Raw genomic sequence first — 17,768 nt, 5'->3', positions numbered from 1 at the left:
AAAGAAATGAGCATTTAATATATTCCAAAACGTTTCCTTTAAAATGATCGTGACATTCGTTGTGTACCACAGAAAAACAAATAAAGTGCTTGTTTTTTGTGTATGGTAAATTTATATTACAAAGGTTGACATTTGAGAAGGGTTTGGAAAATGACAACTATAACGACATGATACGATCACCGTTTTTGCAATTGAACTAGCCAAACACAAGTTCAAACTTCTGTCTTGCAAGACGTCCTATTGATATGTGTGTTTTGTACCGTTTCGTCGTATTTTTTTTAACAAAGTATTACGTTGAAAAATGCCTTGTTGATATCGCAGTGCCATGTGCTGTGCAAATTTTCACATACGATCTCCCTATTTTAACCCGATCATAACAATGATAATATTGGTACATATTTATGATTTTACTCCTAAAACAATTCAACCATAACATGACGTAACATCGACATTGTGTGTACTTATTTGTCTTTTTATTTAGTACCGAGAGGACAGAATTGTACGATGAAATAAAAGTAAGCATGTTTGAAACAATATAACATTTATTAATGTATGTTAAATTAATATATTAAACAAAATACATTGCATTTACTAATATGAGATTTCCGTTTGACGTACAGTAAATGCGTAGAGATTTTATGAAACTGGTATCTAGGATCGTTTTGACCAACCAAGTCATACACTTATAACAAAGAATAGACGTAGAAGCAACAAAATATGTTTGGTGTTTGAATATATTCTGTGAATAGTCATGGCAATTTACTGTCAATTCTTTTACTTTTATGTGGGGATGTACATCCTTGTCCAGGACCCACTGCTGATTTTGTTGACTGTAATTCACATGATAGTGAGTACAACATTTTCAAAAACCGTGGACTTCACTTTCTACATGTTAACGTTAGAAGTTTACTACCCAAGATTGAGGATATACGTATATTGGCACAAAACTCCCGTGCAGCATGTATTGGAACATCAGAAACATGGCTCGATAAAACTGTTTCAGTTTCTGAAATTAAGATCCAGAACTATAACATTATTCGTCGCGATAGAGACAGACATGGTGGGGGAGTCTGTCTATTCATTCATATTACATTTCGTATCATAATTAACTGTCTTATAAGGACACAACAGTTTCCATAATATTTTTAGACTTTACTAGTCTAATATGTCGTTTGGCTCGAACATAATATGTATACGTCGAACAACCATTCGAAAACCCTGTCGATTGAACATACCATTGCATGCGTAAATATTGCTTTTTGTCGTATGTGGTTTATTTATATATAACAAAAACAGCAAACAATAAAGCACAAAACAAGTAAGTGATTCAAATTGAGCCATAGAGGCTATGATTTAAATAATGTATGTGTATGGCTATTAATAGGTTACTTGATCAATACAATAGTACAAACAATATAACTATAAGCTTATGTACAAGCTTTTTGTTAAACCATTCAATACTTATATGATACGTGTTCTTAAATGGCAGATTATAACCTCGCGTAATACAAAATAATAATTGTTCTAATATAAAGTTTTGCATACACTCTTTCTTTTCTTGTAAAACATGCGACGCATCTGCTAACAAACTGACAACTCGAACTTAATTAGCATATTACCGGTTGTATCTGGGCTTAACTTCGCTTTTTAAATTATACGCACTTTCCAAAATGTGCGACGTGCCTCCCAAATATAAATTCAGACGTGAGAGCAATTCGCTTCATGTGCTACGTGTTTTATTGCCACAGACGCCGCGTTTCTCGTGATAACCACTTAGGGATTGTTATAAGAAGCTTCGTTAACGTCGACATTTATCACCACATTCTGGGGGATATTCAACGGTCCTGTGGAATAACAGAGAATGGATGTGCAAATGAATTAATAGTGGAGAGGAAATAACTATTTAGAACATAAACTGCGTATCTTGTTCAGTTCTTTGGATAAAGCCATCGATCTTATAATCTTATAACAATTACGGTATGAAGAAAAATATTATTAGAGTGCCTCTTAACGAGATTATTTTACATCGGTTTACGCATTTATAATACCATAGTTTTATATAATACCATAGGTCGATATAATACCATAGTTCTATATAAAACCATAGTTCTATATAATACCATAGTTCTATATAATACCATAGTTCTATATAATTCCATAGTTCTATATAATACCATAGTTCTTTATAATACCATGGTTCTATATAATACCATAGTTCTATATAATACCATAGCTCTATATAATACCATAGTTCTATATAATACCATAGTTCTATATAATACCATAGTTCTATATAATACCATAGTTCTATATAAAACCATAGTTCTATATAATACCATAGTTCTATATAATACCATAGTTCTTTATAATACCATAGTTCTATATAATTCCTACATTTATAGTCGTAGAACTATCTCATCGCAGCAATCAAAAGCAGCATTTATTTTCTTATAAGAACATCCGTGTTATTATTCCGTTTGTATTTATATAGAATGTCAGAGGTATTTATCGCATTTATCTAACAGATGAAAGTAAAGATCTAATCTGTCAACACGGTTTTCATTTCATTTCATTAAATGTCTAAGGTGTCTGTCGGAATAAGTGTGTAATATTCCTATCTAACATCTTGATATCATTAGAATATAACTAGAAAACCTCTTCAATTCAAACCCTTTTTTCTTAAATGTCCACCAAACTTTACCTTTTGATGGATTAACGATGCCGCATAATTCACGCTACACTTCTAACCAACCCGATCTCTTAACGTTAACTTATGTAAGTCTAACTTAAAAAGAGATGAGAACATTCTTTAATTTTTGGCGCGAAAACCAAAAAAAACCTGAAATTAACAAGCTTTGGAGAACGCAGTAGAAATAATTATTTACCAAAAGGAAAAACAACAAAGAATAAATAAATACTGTACTGACTATCTGAAATTTGAAAAATAGTTGTTTGTTTTTAAAGATATTTCCTCGGAGTATAAGAATGACACAACATTCAAATAATATCATGGTTTATGCATCGCAGAAATAACAAAACGCGTTATTGGTCCGCATGTAACTTGAAAATAGTATTGAATCAGTGCTAAAAAGCGCTAAGGGCCATATGGAGATGAAAATAACGACTTTACCTGAGCTTACGACCGCTTTGAAAATGTTATGAAAATATGTAATTCCATTAATTAAACCATTTTTTTCTTTGCAGTAAAGTTCTCTTTAAATGGTTTTCATTTCATTCCAAATACAAAAGCACATTTTTATTAAATAGCAATCGAAGTAATTCATCGCATCCTTTGCATCACATCTGATGTCTTGTAATCTTAAAATTAATGGTTGGGGAAATTTTAAACACTAGAATACGCTCTACGATTAACAAAAAATAGAGATAGGTCACGAAATCGACAAGGAATAGAATGAAAAACATCAAAGATCAAATGTTAACTATCGGTTACCGCAAATGTTTCAACGCATTTCCTTAAAATGGTATTGCAGTTAATGAAATTATTGCATTTTGAATCATCAATGACGTCTTTGTACATTGAGATACTTTGCCATAAAAATAGTGTTTACGATATCTTTAAGATACCAAATATAACGATTCAATATTTTGCAGTCTCTGAAAATCAATTAGATAACTGACCAAAAGACAAAGCGTAACATTATGATGAATGTCTTTTGTTCAGGATGTATTCGAACCCGTGTTTTATTTCACCACAAAATCTTTATTCATTATCTGCCATCCTTGTTTCATAAATATGTTGACCTATGGGTCACCACACAGTTGTTCGCAATTACCTAACATTTAGCATAGCACACGATTCAAAACGAAATATTCTGTTAAAAACTAAGCATTCTCTGTCGAGACAATTTATTTTACACAATACGATGAAACATGTTGAAAACATGAAAAGGCACGTTCTGAACTCAAAACTTATAATACATGTCATGTTCCAGAGAAAATATATAAATGGCGTACATAACCAAGAAAAAAGCCAAAAAGCAATTTCCTCGTGACAATATTAATTTCAAACCTGTATAAAATTGTTCTTAAGCTTCATAATTAAGTATACAATGTGTTCATGTTCTTACTTTATAAATGCTATTTGCACTTTGTTTCACAACACGTCAAGTCCCTTCCATGTTGACCTGGCGTGTGTTCGTTTAAAAGCATGTGTATTTGTTTATTAAAAATGCTTGTTCACAGATTATGATTCTGAAATATCTGTTGAAGTTTCATACATTTTGTAAATTGTGATCAATTAAATAAAGATTAAAATAAAGACTTAATTCATTATAATCTTTTTAAACAAACTGTGTGTCCCTGATGAAACATGTGAGCTGGCTTTAAAGCACGAGCGAAAGAAAAATAATATTTGAGCACTCGCCCTTCTTTGATTAACGAAAGCTTTGGTTATATGCACTAGTAAGCGTTATATCAATCTACTAAAATCATATGTATTAGTATTTACCCTTCAAGTTTCATATCGCTCAATCCAGACTGAGCTATCAAAGTGCATGCCTTACAGAATATATTAGACAATGTAGACAATACTCGAATATGTTAACTGATTGCTTTAATAATGGATGCAAAACAGTGGTGGGAACAAATCAGTCCCGGAAAATGTCGGCACTCAGTTAATCTATTTAGGATCATGTTGTATAATGCCATGTCTCCCATATCGACCCATTCTCCGTGATTTTCATCTATTTTTCCAAAATACCGCGTCCCGAACGTCAATGGAACAATTATTTATGCAAACAGATCGCCCAGTTTATCATTCCAAGAACCAATAATCTGCTTCAGGATATTTGGGTAAACAACTCGTTTATTCTGACGAGTGATATTTTATCATTAACGATTGGTTGCTTTTATGGCAAATGTGTCGATTGGTAGTAAGACTATTCACAAGCACAAATAAATATCGATCGACTCGGGCGATTGAAAATTAACGACTTAACTTATGTTTATCAAATATTTTGATTATCTTGACCATATGTCTTGATGCTCACATAATCAATTAGAAACCTTATCTGTAAAGCGTCGAAAAGTGTTGCATAGGTTTCGACTTGTAACATGACCACGATTAGCCCTTATTGTGCGCTTAATTTTAAACAAATACAGGCACATTCTGCTATCACATGTGATTATTTTGCAAATATATTAATAATATTTCTAAATTGAATAAATATGTCTTTTCTAATAAGAATCGATTCCCGACAGACTAATGGACTATATTATTACATTATAAAGGCGGTAACTTTAACACTTACAGCCTCTATACTAGGATATTTTACACAGAGCATATCGGCAAAAGGATTTTGTTAGTACCTGACACCTAACAACCCTTAAGTATAGGAATTCCAAATGTAATTTTTTCCCCACCATTATATTCTAATTAAGCATAAATGTGTTATGCAAACCCCAACTATCTAAATTGTTTGTCAGTCAGTCGGCGTGAGCCAGTGGTCGATTAATAGCACAGCGTGGTAAACATTAAAGGGGCACAGATTTTGGCATGTTTTGAAGTTTGTCATTAAATGCTTTATATTGATAAATGTAAACATTGGATCTAAAAAGCCCCAGTATAAAATCAAGAATACAATTAAAAATAGAAAAAAGGTAACCCTCAGCAGGGCTCGAACCCCTGGAGTAAAAAGTCTACCACTAAGACCACTCGGTCATTCTTCCTGATGCAAAGTCAAATGTATTTTATACTTTATATAAGCAATCCTCGTAGTTTCACAAATTGTAACGACAACAACAGAACTCTCCAAATTATTAATTCGTTTCGCGTTGCAACGCTTTATAATTTTCAGGTTTTTAAATCGTCAAAAGATGCATATAATGGATATTTTAGAGCATGGTGAATGTTCAGTATTACTGTTTCCTCACAAATATCATAACTTAAACGAAAATTTGCGAATCTGAAAAAACTTTTTTTCAATTTTGTCAATTTACCGATACGTGAAAAGGCCCCTTAAATGAATGTCAATACTCATTTGTGATATATTTTAATCTGTGTTATTCAAGATTTGATCGTAAGTGAGACTTTTCTTTAAAATTGTGCAATTTAATGATTATTTCTTTTATTGATATTATTGGATGTTCGATTTATTAAAGAGCACACAGTTAACTACAGTTCATTGCACCTTAGTGGTTTCTGAATACATAATTTATATTTAAAATCTTGGTATTTACAGAATAATACATACACAACACATTTTCACTGCATGGAAATGAATAGTTGAAATATAATAAACCAATTATTTTGCTTAATTAATGTGTTGTCTTCCCAATCGAATTCTGCTGACTTCCATTTTGCGCAGGCATATTTAAACTTCACATCCAAATGGCATTGTCATTAAAAAAAATCAAACTTTTTCGGTGAAAAATCGGAAAACAATTCAATGCAGATCAGTTCATGGCCTTGTATCACGAACATACTTAAGTCGATATTATGACTCAATTCGAAACGTTGCTCATGTTTGAGATGAGTGTAAACACCTTGCTTAAATTGGTTATCACGAAACGTTTTTGAGTACTGAGTCGGACTCATGTTTGAGTTTGAGCAAAAATATTTGAGCAAGCGTTCAACCTGTCTCAAGTTATAACGCAGTACTCAAACATGGCTTGTTGTATCGCGTTCTACCAAACTTGTGTACTCCAGCCTTGAATTGAGGACTATCCTGGCATTTGCGACATGAACTACTACTCTCGAGTTAAAAATATCGTTAAAAAATAAATTTGTGAAGAAGACATATTTAAATGCTTAATCCGACTTTATTTATTCATACTTGTTTATACGAGTAGCTGGAATCACTTTTCCATTAGTGTTGCACTGGTTTATTGAATTGGAAAAATAGTAAAAAAATCAATTCAAACTTACTTATCATAGGATTCTTATGTTTAAAGTTGATATAACTCGGAAATCGTGTAATATTTGCTGATAATTAGAATGTGCTTACTGCACTAAAGTTATACAACCGTTACAAGACTACAATGTTCAAACTTGATATAAGGATTTATTTGCATGTTCTGAAACGAACTACAAAGGAGCTCGTGTGCCGGTTTTACGTTCAATTAACTTACACATACATTTGCACTCGATTTTGAAGAAAAATACCGTTTAAATAAGTAACTCAAACCGTGCTTTATAAATGTTTCCTTCTCTGGTGTTTAAATGAATCAATGATTGCAAAAAAGTATCATCATTCAATTGTAAAAAAAAACTTATTTATATACACTTTTCTTATATATCATTATATCTAACTTTTGGCATGGTGTTGAGCGTTATTGATGAACAGTTAACTAGTGCAGTAATCCTTGTTCAAATTACATTTATCTTCTCGAAAATGTATCAACATCATGATATTCTATTCGCTAATAGCCCCCCCACTCCCCGCAGTTCGCTAGTTAAATTTTCGCGAGTTAAACAAAATAAAAGTGCCAATTATCAAAACGTACCCCCTGTTTAAAGGTTTTGGCGGCCATTTTGGCGGCCATTTTCGACGCCATGCTGGATTTGTGATTACTATTGTACACTTAAACAATGTTTGATGATCTTTATGTGTTGTTTGCCCCTTTTATTAACATATTAATCAGATGTCATATGCATCTAATCAATTTCAATAATAACATAGATACAAAACTCATAAATATCAAAACATACACTGTGTTTTGATTATGTGAAAGTAAATTTTTAATGGTTTGTTTACATAGTTGAAATAGCTTTCCGTAAACACCACAGAATGAAGCTGGGATCCTTGTCTCTGTCACTCACGGTGGTTTTGATTATTAACTTGCCGCATAACACCTTCCATGTGAATTTCATGTAATTCTTACACAGCTTCGCACCTTAAGAGCGTTACAAATCCTTCAACTTATCCTTGCCAAGTCTTAAAACAATAGAAGTAAAACCCATTTAAAAGCAAGTGCTTTTTTCTTTCTTTGTCATTCATTTATAAAAAAAAAACATGGGACCAAATTTAATAACCAGGCAAAAATATCAATCAATTATGAAATTTGTTTTTAAGACAATAAGTGAAAAGCAGATATGTAGATAATCTACGTCTCTGTGAAAAGAAAGAAAAATATTATATTTTAACATAACATGTTTGTTTAAAAAAAGACAATTAATTGGAAAAATATACAGTGTGTATAATTTAAAATTTATGTTCAGTTGAAAAATAAATGTTTAAACATATCACAATTGATTCAGTATTCTATCATGTAAAATTTGGTTGATTTGATATATTTTCAGTACAGTCTGAAGTATATATGCTAGATTCTTACAATAATATGTTCAGAATTAATGCTTGATGTAATTTTAGTATATACACTGGCCTTGGACATTTATCACGTTCATGAACACACAGTCTTAGTGAACAGGATCATGATAATCTGCCATGTCAATATGTCATATTTGACGGATACCAGACATAAAATGTCACGAAATTTTAAAATACTAATGAAATGTAACATGCAAGTTTGTTACTTTACCCCACCCACTACGGCAAAATTGGCTGAAGACCCAATTCAAGAAAATAACTTGCGTTTAAATATACACAATTTATTTACGTAAAATGTACTACAGATTCCGATTCCAAACATTTGTAATACATACTTTATTCACCGAAGTTGAGTATTTTCGTTATTACACCACAAGAATCGATGTTTACATGTAACCGGAAGTCAACAATGCCGAAATGATTTATCGGTAACTGGAATATAGCGTATGCCGAACTGTAAAGTATTTTTAAAAGTGGCTCCATCTAGGAAAATATACGTAGTGCGCATGTGTACCGGAAGGCGATAGACGACTATGCGACAGTACGATGGCGACAATGCGACAGTGCGACAATACCATGGCGACAGTGCGATAGTACAATTGCGACAATGCGATAATACGATGAAGACAGTACGATAACGCGATAATACGATGGCGACAATTAGATGATACGATGTCGACATTACGATAACGCGATAACGTGTTTAGACTACAGTAATGCCAAACAAAATTGGAGCTCCAAATAAAAGCCACCGTATTAGACTACGAGGCTCTGACAACATAATTATGCATCTTACGAAGATTTTTTTAAAATAATTTATAACCTAATCAGGGACGACACTTTCCGCTTAAATTAGATTTTCGGTAAAAAGGGACTTCCTTTAAACGAAAAATAATATTAAAGTGGAAAGTGTCGTCCCTGATTAGCCTGTGCGGACTGCACAGGCTAATCTGGAACAACACTTTACGCACATGCATTTTTTCCAGTTTTCACAGAACAAGACACATTTTGTTCATTACAAACAGAACGCTGCCTGTGATTTGTGACTTACTTATCGAGTTAATACTATACTACATATGTGCGAACATGAAATGATAGCTTGGCATTTACATGTGACAGACAGTGCTTCCAGTTCACTTCAGTTCATTTCAATAATAATATTTACGAGCTGAGAAGTATTTTTGATAAATCTTAAATATATTTTGTGTATGTTTTGATGATTTCATGTGTTATTGCTAATATCTTTATTTTGAATTTACCATGTCCAAATTTTGCGTGCATTGTATTTGAGTCAAAGCATTATCTTCTGAGAAGATTAACAATAATACAAAAGGTATTTTCGCATGAATCACTTTAGAGCCATTAATCTTGGTACTTTAGTCTTTCAACCTAATCAAGGTCCTCCTTTGACCAAGATATTTACCTTATAATTCACGATTCTAAATTTTCTTAAGTTTTATGCGACTTTTAAGTGCTTCTTTTGTTTGCATTTTACATGAAGTATATGAAATCTAGTATTGTTCCTATTTCTATTTAAAATTAAAAAAATACATTGTACAAATATAATTGAGGGTTATACAATATGAAACACTATTGGCCTCGTGGGCACCGCTCTTGAATATTGGAACCATAATACCGTAAGCAAACTCTGAATGCTTAACGTTTTCCGTATCAGTATTTCGTGTTACAACACAATTGTTGCTATATGTAAAACCATATTCGTTGAAATCGGTATTCTTTTGATGAATTGGGACGGATATTACAACGCAAACACCTACACATAGAGACATTAATACTAAAACCAAAGTCATACCGTCGCCATGTTTGAACTGCGATTCGGTTTAGTCACTGTGTTAGGATTAGAGTGTAAAGGCCTTAAATTGATAGCTATTTTGATTATTGCTATTAAGGCCAGCATTATTTTTATTTGTTTTACGGGAAATTTTTCAAAAAATTGAGTGGGGGGGGGATAAATAAAAATAAAAATGAAATCATGAAAAGTGAGCAGTCTTCCAAAAAAATAAAAAAAAAACTGTCTAAACTGATTATTTTTTTATTTTTGAAAATTTAAAATTAAGCCAATTTAACCTTATGTAAACTTGCATAAACCTTTAGGTGTTTTATAAATCTTATTACACTGTTGTAGAAGCTTTTTATAATAACAATAGTAAACATATTTTTATATATATTTATATGGAAAAGCACCTTTCGCATGTATTATAATATATTGCTTCAATAGAGACCATTAACCACGCCAGGTGTGTAGTGTATTATAGTGATCGTTAAACTTTTGTTGATAGTTAATCATATGTATGTTTATAACAAATATAGCTTGCATTTGACTTTAATAAAAAAGAATTGGAAACTTTTTACATTGTTTAATAGCTTTAAATAACAACCAACTTTGTAACTTTCATCCATGGGTGGAATATGCACACTAAAAAATACTATTTAATATACAACAGACTTGCTTTATATCATGATAATTTGTATCAATCATTAGAAAAATGAGCCACATACCAGGAAATTGGACCTTAGGGCGATTGAGACCATTTTGGCTCCAAAAGAGCAGCCTGATCAGGATCCAAACTGTTCAACCTAATTATCATTCAGTCAGTACTTCTGAAGATGTTAAGCGAACACTGTATCCTGATCAGACTGCGCTTGAATTGATCTTGATCCAAACTTTATGTAGTGAAAGTTCTAGTACATGTACATAAAATGTGAATATTTCATTTAAGGAACCGTGAGTTATAGACTTATAAAAACATGTGCTGCATTTCATTTTATATTCAGAGAGAGTTATAGTGTTTATATATGTCAAGTGAACACAAGAGGCATGACTACAATATTTGGTGTGTAACATCGTTATTAGGTTCTCTTTGAAGTTTGTTCAAATCATGCAGAAAATTTGCCCTCCCTATGGGTTACTGTTTTGCTTATAAATATAAATAATATAATTATTATCTGAAACCGCAAGGCACTTTGGTTTGTTGAGTTGCATGCCAACCATCTAGTGGTTCTTTGCTTAGTTTCCTCAAAGCATGCCTCCGTGGTCAAAACTGTTTGCGCTTCAGCGGTCAACTGATTTATATAGATTAATGTTTTTGATAATCTCTAACAACACAGACACCGCAAGGGTCAGGGGTTCAATATTTGGTGTGTAACATGTAAGTGTTTTCTTCTTCTAGGTGTGATCAAATCATACATTTGGAGTTAAAAATAACCCGTCCTTGTTTCACATGCTTAATATTTACTTATATAATAAAGAGTTTAACAATATTATTCTCGCAAAACGCATGGGTTATGTGATAATTATTTTGTATGTGACATTGTATGGCGGCAATCTTCGTAGGTTTTGTATCATTTCCATTCGCTTCACATAATATTGAGGTAAAAGACACAATATACCTCGAAACCTAGATTTATTTCATTGAACATTTTCTTAAGTGAAAGCCGTATAAAGAATTAAATAGCACATGTAGCAAGGATTTAAATTGTTCTAGTAGAATTACTCTGCTGACTGTATATAACTTACTCGCAAGATTAATTATAAATAGAACACAACTTTTGAACTATGTAATTGTTTATTTTAAAATATTATTTTATTTTAAAAATTTCGTAAAAGACTCACAGTAGTGTCAAAATAAAATGGTGTAAACTTTTGCACAAATTATTTTGTTCGTCTCTTATCCAAAGTTTAAGTTCAAATGAAAATTTCTATGGAATGAGTTGTCTGTATTATTTTAAGGAGAAACAGCAATAACATGTTTTGGATATATATAATAAACAGAGAGAGAGCTATATATATGTGAAGATAATAATAACCCTTGGAACAAATACATAGAGCCGATTGAGCACATTTATCAACAGAGCCTGAGGTGTGATAGATTTATTTGCATTCCATGCAGTACAAATCTTGCAGTATGAAAACATTATTAACAGTTGATAGAACATCATATTTCTGCTAAATAATAACTCATTTTTGAAAAATAATGTCAGGAAAAATAAATAAAACTTTCTTTTGACTTTGACGGACATACGAACATTGGGACCCAATGTTTTTTTCTTCAGAAGCTGTGTTGCATACTTTTTTCTAAATAAAGAATATATATGGGTATGTGGGGAATGGGATTATTGATGCAAGTACCTGTGGTTCAGTCCTCATGTTCATTATAAAGAAACGTAAAGTAGTACTTCTTGGACATTTTCGGGATGTTGATTTTTATCTAAAAAAATATATCCTGATATGCATTTTAATAAATACGCATATTTATTAAACCTACCCAAAACTTTTTAACACACCGAAAGTTATCGATGGTGACACCTCTGCATCATTTGCAAAAACTCATTATTATTTTGAATTTCGTATCACATAATATGGGCATGATGTCAACAATGGTGTTCTGAAGATAATCTTTTCTAATTGAAATTGTTTCTGCTCCGTTTTTAATTAATTTGATTTTAAAATATGCTACATTTGTCTCGTTGATGTTAATGTCTGAAATTGTTTCTGCTCCGTTTTTAATTAATTTGATTTTAAAATATGCTACATTTGTCTCGTTGATGTCCGCCATTTTGGAAATGCAATATGAAAATCATTTGTTAAATACTCACCGAATGGCTATTAGCATGTGGTATTGGCTGCAATAGCCAATGAAAATCGCTGACACTTTACAAGTCGAATTGGCACAACGAAACAACCCACATTATAAACAAATTTTGAACAACACTTACGGCAATCTGCGCAAATTTTGTTTCTAGTTTTGGATAATTTACTGGGTCGGTGGATGAAATGTAAAAAAAAAAAAACGACAGTGGCTTTTATTTTTATTTGTATTTGTCGAAAAATAGGGTCGGTCGCTCCCGTAAATCAGATAATAAAAAAATGCTGGCCTAAAGTGATATTATGGGCATTTGTCAATGTTGAATTGAGCTGAAAAGAATTTAACAGGTCAAAAAAAGTTAGTTAAACTGTGGTAACTGACCAGTTATCTGCAACTCATCTTGCTACCATTTGTTTATAAAAATATATATTGTATTCGATATTTTACATGACTCACCCAGTCCTCTAAGCCGAGGTGATCCGTAAAACAAAATTGTGTCATTGTGAACGAATCTGCACTAAAACTAAATTTAGATTCACATCGTACATCGAATCATTTCTGTCGTCAGTTGTCAAAGCGGAAGTACGCTTGATTTTCAAATGCATTACTTTTCTCTTTCCGTTTTAGTTTATTGATGCTGCATTTACAAATATAAGTGTATATGAAGTGAAAACACCAAAAATAAACAACGGTTGCGATAGACACCTATAAACATAGAACATACTGTTAGATGCCCATAATATCACTTTAAGAATTTCTATCGATTTTTTGGGATGAAAGCTCAAGGTCAGATTAAAAAAAAAATCATTGAAGAAAACAGCATTTACATAAAATAAAATCCGTAGTTTTTGTTGTATTGACAACTTTGTATTTGGGTTAACAAGTTCACGGTCAAATAATCAAACACTTATAGTGTTTGGCAATATTTTGCTGAACTTGGTTATTGGGTCTTTAACATTGTTAGCTATGTAAGTTCGACTTGCAATGTTTGGTATTCAAAGTTGTGTCATTTGATCGTATTAAAACTGACTAAAAGATTGTAGAATATTTGCTATTACTTAAGAATCAATTTAATAAGTCATTAAATTTAGCATCTTGTTAACTAAAAAACTAGTAAGTTAAACATCGGATTCAATAAGATGTCTGGTTCAATTGAATATTGATTATTAAATCAGTATTATTGATTATTGAAATATTTGCTATTGCTATAAGAGACACTGATTTGTTTACCTGTTAGATATGTGTCTGTTAACTTATTTCCGTCATGTTTCTTTCTCTGCACCGATTTTACAACATAACATTTGTAATATACTGTCAATGATAGGGCGCACTATTTTTTCTGGTGTTACTACTGACGATGTCGACTTAAAAAAAATCGACCATTTTATACTGGCACGCCATTACTTTTTGTTTTATTTACGTGACAATAAAACACAAACACTTGCAGGCGCTGCGGCATCCATCACACACAGAAAAGAGCTTTCGATGCAGATACTGCCGGTCAGGACGGCACAGATCATCACTGTCAAATGAAAAACAAGCAAGCAGCAAGTTTTCGAATTATATTATGATTCAAGTGGATTCATTGATTGCAAACCGTATTTCAATATATCTAACAGTTTAAACAAGTGCTAAGTCATGTTATCTGAATGGTTAGCGGGTTGTATCAGTAAAACTTGTTTATTATATGTGTATTTCGGCTGCCATTTAAAAAGTGCTTGAAGGAAAAGTTTGTTCCATAGTGCCACACAAGAGATGAACTGATCGCAAAAAGTATATGCCTGAAGTTGGCCGATTCGGGGTTTTTTCGATTGTGAGGTTACATGTTTTCACCATAATCGTATATCGATTCTCAACAATGCAGCGGGGAGCCCGTTGTGTCAACATCAGCCTTTATCGTGGACCAAAATGAAATGATACCGTTCCGACTGAGGAGTAAATTACACGGTGCCTAACCAATACGGATAATATCGGAAACATTTTGAACGTTTCCGGATAATACCCGAAACGGCATCGGATCATATCAGAAATATATTGACTGTTTTGAGGTAAATGTGTTCTTTTATTTCAATTTTCTCTTTTTTACGTTAACATTTTTCACCAAAGCAATATTCCACGGAACAACTAAGGCATTCATTCAGTAAATTGTAAACTCGTGCTCAGTAACAAAAACGTCATTATGCAGTGGGAACCTATATTGTCCAACAGTTTATGCACAAAACCTGTGGAAACGGAAGTAAAATGCAGATATTGGCCCATATTAACAATGAAATTCAAATTTTTGAGCTAGTTTCCTGACGAAAACGGAAGCATTATTAGTGTTAAATCATTGCCATTATTAGTGACGGTTTAGTTTGTAGAAAAAACATGTATTTTATGTGTCGATTGCTGGCACCGGATAATGCATGAAGCAGGCACCGGATTATAACCGAGACTAATGAATTTAAGTACATTTATAGCACGTTTAAAGAATGTATTGGTTTTTGCTGATATGGTAATCATTTTAAGAATTTGTTGATTTTATATTGTTAAATGAAATGGGTCTGTTACCTCTCGTCCCTGAGCCCTGACCACTGTCTTAACGCATGAACAATGACTTAACCCTACACTGAAAAAGGTTATTAAAACTATGCATTTTATGCGATGTAGAACGCGTGGTATTGTTGAACGACCGATTCATCAACAGTATTTATAAGATATAAGAACCCGTTGATTGTTTAAATATAAAATTTATATACACGATTCGATAGCAATTTGAAAAAGAAAATTTTAAGACCAGTTCAGCAGTGTTAATTGTACAATATGATTTTTGTATAATTTGTCTTTTTCAACAATTTTGGTTTACTTTTGTGGGACTATAATTATAATATATTATTATATTTAAAATTAGGGGAAATAAGTTGTGTGTAACCTACGGTTTAGATTTAGAGATACTTCCCCAATAGTTATACTTCCCTTTTCTACAATTGCGCTCTTCAAATGCACACATAGTTAGGTATTTGTCATTTTGGATTAATTCATTATCAACATTCAGAGCTAGTATCTCTTTTATTTGTACATGATGAATGTTTAACATACAAAAGTTTTCGTTTCAGAATTCACTCATTACTGTATTCTTTTTGTTTCAGACTTCAGTGCCCTAACATCTGACTTTGAGTTTGAAGTTCGAGATAGAATATGGTAAGTATAGTCTCAGATGATAAGTTAATTCAATGGACTCAGGGCTAATGTTCGATATTCCTTAGATTGGATATAGCAGTGGAGCAATTGTACAATTTCTGAGTATCATTAACTTTAAACTTTATTGGAACAATTTATCCTGCTTTGATTAACTGCTATGCCCATGGCGTGTGTAAAGTAACCACGGAGGAAAAGTGTGTCAGTCGATAGGCTCAAACCCATGACGTCGGAACACTAGCACATGTCAATTGCTATAATTATGATAGTTTATTTCATAACGTCACGACCGACCGATGTTATTTCGGGTTTGAAACTGCATAGACTGAAGAGAAGCAGGAGAGTTGTGTGTTTTTATCTGTAACTGTCTAGTAATGAAGACAGATACAATGTTGAGTCTGGAGTGGATAATTTATTGTTTGAGGTAGACTGCAACAATCATGAAGATGAAAAAGCCACCGAGCAACCATCAGATAGCTGTTTACATGTAAAATGTTCAGTTGAAATTGTTATCGACAATAATAATTATATAAGTGCAAAATATGTGACAACAAATATCGGACAGAAACTGGCTACAAAGGATATTTAGTTAACCACATATTTGCAATATTTGTTTTAGCTTGTAAAAAAAAAATTTGCATCAAAATGTAAGGTTTGTTGTACATACAAAAAAAATATAATTTTGTTGCGTATTGTTATTGTCTACAGATTTTGTTGAAGTCTGTCAAGACCAATGTCACAAAAACTATAGAGATTTAGTTCAATAATGTTTGGAAATACGTAATTGATTATGTGCATGTGGGTAGATTGATTCATTTTTCACTCTTATGAAAAAAGTGAAGCTGTGCTGACAGTGGTATACATTGTACTACTTATTGGAATCCTGTATTTGTCGAGTTCCATAATTATTTTCTTAAAACTGTTAGTAGACAATGTGCATATCAATTAAAAATAAATCAAAATAAATAGATGATATCCCTTATCTTGTAATGTTTACAACGTACATAATTGTTACCATTTCAGACATATTTTAATGTTAAATGACATAATTTTAAAATTAATGTTATGAACTCTTAAATATTTTAATAAAAACGTATTCATTTCTCTATATAGTTAATTAATTATTAAAAAATATTTGAAACAAACATTTGATTTGATTTAAAAATAAAAGGTTTCACTACGTAAGTCTATGATTTGAGGTAAAGTTTAACATTATTTTGTTGATTTGTACAAAATATGTTGAAATTGTGTTGTTATACGTTAAAAACTTGTCTGTCTATTACTTTAAAAGACACATTCTTGAAGTGTTTGTAAAGTAATGAACTTTTGGTATAAACTATGCCAGCATGAATGAACCAAAAACACTGTACTGAATAAAATTGTTTATGACAGTATTAAACATAGTTCGTTCTATTCCGTGTTGAACAGTTTGATCTCCTACATAATTAAGTTAGCTTCAGTGTCTTTTTTTAGGTTGACAGAATAAAATGTACATTATCCTATTGTCCTGCAATGTTATGCCTATACGAGTGGTTGGAATCTGCACATTTGTGGTGGCAGCGTATTGGCAAACAGCCCCTTGCGACTTAATTCGGTTTACTTATATCGGACCGTTTAGATTTTCGTTGCCGCTTTCCGCGCTTCGATGGTGAATAAAATGCATTATTTCTTAAACAAAGAAATATACACCAAAACA

This window comes from Dreissena polymorpha, chromosome 1, assembly GCF_020536995.1.
Source record: "Dreissena polymorpha isolate Duluth1 chromosome 1, UMN_Dpol_1.0, whole genome shotgun sequence".
NCBI classification, from domain to species: Eukaryota; Metazoa; Mollusca; class Bivalvia; order Myida; family Dreissenidae; genus Dreissena; species Dreissena polymorpha.
This window is presented reverse-complemented; position numbering follows the sequence as displayed.